The sequence below is a fragment of the Trichechus manatus genome, unplaced genomic scaffold (genome assembly GCF_000243295.1).
Source record: "Trichechus manatus latirostris isolate Lorelei unplaced genomic scaffold, TriManLat1.0 scaffold00024, whole genome shotgun sequence".
Classification (NCBI taxonomy): Eukaryota; Metazoa; Chordata; class Mammalia; order Sirenia; family Trichechidae; genus Trichechus; species Trichechus manatus.
This window is the reverse complement of record NW_004443960.1, coordinates 2923977-2927364: the sequence shown is the minus strand read 5'-3', so window position 1 is coordinate 2927364 and position 3388 is coordinate 2923977.

The window sequence follows — 3388 nt, the reverse complement described above, 5'->3', positions numbered from 1 at the left end:
GGTTGACAGAGTCCATGGGCCATGCTTTCTGGGGTTCCTCCAGTCTCAGTCAGACCATTAAGTCTGGTCTTTTTACTAGAATTTGAGTTCTGCACTCCACTTTTCTCCTGCTCCAACAGGGACTCTCTGTTGTGTTTCTTGTCAGGGCGGTCATTGATGGTAGCCAGACACCATCTAGTTCTTCTGGTCTCAAGCTGTTGCAGTCTCTGTTTTATGTGGCCCTTTCTGTTTCTTGGGCTAATACTTTCATTGTGACTTTGGTGTTCTTCATTCTCCTTTACTCCAGGAGGTTGGGACCAATTAATGCATCTTAGATGGCTGCTCAATAGCTTTTAAGACCCCAGATGCCACTTACCAGAGTGGGATGCAGAACATTTTCTTAACAAACTTTGTTATGCCAATTGACCTAGAAGTCCCCTGAAAGCATGGTCTCCAGATGTCTGCCACTGCTACCCTGTCCCTCAAAGTGTTTGGTTGTATTCATAATACTTCTTAGCTTTGGTTTAGTCCAGTTGTGCTGACTTCCCCTGTAGTGTGTGCTGTCCTTCCCTTCACCTAAGATAATTTTTGTCTACTATCTAGTTAGTGAATAACCCTCTCCCTCCCTCCCCAGCCTAGTAACCATCAAAGAATGTTTTCTTCTGTGTTTAAACCTTTTCTTGAGTTCTTATAATAGTGTTCTTAAACAATATTTGTCCTTTTTTGACTGACTAAATTCACTCAGCATAATGCCTTCCAGATTCCTCCATGTTATAAGATGTTTCACAAATTCGTCGTTGTTCTTTATCGTTGTGTAGTATTCCATTGTGTGAATATGCCATAATTTGTTTATCCATTTGTCCGTTGATGGGCACTTAGGTTATTTCCATCTTTTGCTATTGTGAACAGTGCTGCAATGAACATGAGTGTGCATATATCTATTCGTGTGATGGCTCTTATTTCTCTAGGATCTATTCCAAAGAGCAGGATTGCTGGATCATATGGTACTTCGATTTCTAGCTTTTTAAGGAAGCACCAAATCTATTTCCAAAGTGGTTGTACCATTTTACATTCCCACCAACAGAGTGTAAATGTTCCAGTCTCTCCACAACCTCTCCAACATTTATTATTTTTATTTTTTGGATTAGTGCTAGCTTGTTGGGGTGAGATGGTATCTCATTGTAGTTTTGATTTGCATTTCTCTAATGGCTAATGATTGTGAGCATTTCTTCATGTGTCTGTTAGAGCCTGAATGTCTGCTTTGGTAAAGTGCCTGTTCATATCCTTTACCCATTTTTTAATTGGGTTATTTGTCCTTTTGTTGTTGAGGTTTTGCAGTATCTTGTAGATTTTAGCGATTAGATGCTGATCAGATTTGCCGTATACAAAATTTTTTTCCCAGTCTGTAGGCTGTCTTTTTACTCTTTTGGTGAAGTTTTTTGATAAGCATAAATGTTTGATTTTTAGGAGCTCCCAGTTATCTAGTTTCTCTTCTGGTGTTTGTGCATCGTTACTTATGGTTTGTATTCTGTTTATGCCATGTATTAGGGCTAGTAGCACTGTCCCTATTTTTTCTTCCATGGTCGTTATCATTTTCGATTTTATATTTAGGTCTTTGATCCATTTTGAGTTAGTTTTTGTGAATGGTGTGAGGTATGGGTCTTGTTTCAGTTTTTTGCAGATGGTTATCCAGTTATGCCAGCACCATTTGTTAAAGAGACTGTCTTTTCACCAATCAATGGACTTCAGGCCTTTGTCAAATATCAACTGCTCATAGGTGGGTGAATTTATGTCTGGATTCTCAATTCTGTTCCTTTGGTCTATGTATCTGTTGTTGTACCAGTACCAGGCTGTTTTGACTACCATGGCGGTACAATAGATTCCAAAATGATAGTGTGAGGCCTTCCACTTTGTTCTTCTTCAATAAAGTTTTATTTATCCGGGGCCTCTTCCCTTTTCAAATGAAGTTGGTGACTTGTTTCTCCATCTCATTAAAAAATGCCATTAGAATTTGGGTCGGGATTGCACCGTATCTGTAGATCACTTTGAGTAATTGACATTTTCACAATGTTGAGTCTTCCTATCCATGAGCAAGGTATGTTTTTCCACTTATGCAGGTGTCTTCTGGTTTCTTGCAGTAGCGACTTGTAGTTTTCATTGTATAGGTCTTTGATACCTCTGGTTAGATTTATTCCTAAGTATTTTATCTTGGGAGCTATTGTAAATGGTATTGATTTGGAAGTTCTCTTTGTTGGTCTAGTGGAATCCAACAGATTTTTGTATGTTTATCTTGTATCCAGATACTTTGCTGAAATCTTCTATTAGTTCCAGTAGCTTTCTGGTGGATTCTTTGGGGTTTTCTGTGTATAAATCATATCATCCGCAAATAGAGATACTTTGACTTCTTCCCTACCAATCAGGATGCCATTTATTTCTTTTTCTAGCCTAATTGCTCTGGCTAGTACCTCCAGCACAATGTTGAATAAGAGTAGTGATAAAGGGCATCCTTGTCTGGTTCCCATTTTCATGGGGAATCCTTTCAGACTGTCTCCATTTAGGATGATGTTGGCTGTTGGCTTTGTATAAATGCCCTTAATTATGTTGAGGAATTTCCCTTCTTTCCTATTTTGCTGAGAGTTTTTATCATGAATGGGTATTGGATTTTGTCAAATGCCTTTTCTGCATCAATTGATAAGATCACGTGTTTCTTGTCGTTTGTTTTATTAATGTGATGGATTACATTGATTGTTTTTCTAATGTGGAACCATCCCTGCATACCTGATATAAATCCCACTTGATCATGGTGAATTACTTTTTTATATGTTGCTGAATTCTATTGGCTAGAATTTTGTTGAGGATTTTTGCATAATTGTTCGTGAGGGATATTCGTCTGTAATTTTCTTTTTTTTTTGTAGTGTCTTTACCTGGTTTGGTATCAGGGTTATGCTGGCTTCATAGAATGAGTTTGGGAGTATTGCATCCTTAGCTATGCTCTGAAATACCTTTAGTAGTAGTGGTGTTAATTCTTCTCTAAAAGGTTGGTAGAATTCTCCAGTGAAACCGTTCAGGCCAGGTCTTTTTTTTTTGTTGGGAGTGTTTTATTTATCTTTTCAAGCTCTTCTTTTGCTATAGGTTTATTTAGTTGTTCTACCTCTGTTTGTGTTAATTTTTGTAGGTAGTGAGTTTCTAGAAATTTGTCCATCTCCTCTAGGTTTTCAAATTTGTTAGAGTACAATTTTTCATAGTACCCTGTCACGATTCTTTTAATTTCAGTTGGGTCTGTTGTGATATCACCCATCTCATTTCTTATATGGGTTGTTTGCTTCCTCTCCTGTTTTTCTTTTGTTAGTTTGGCCAACGGTTTATCAATGTTGTTGATCTTTTCAAAGAACCAGCTTTTGGTCTTGTT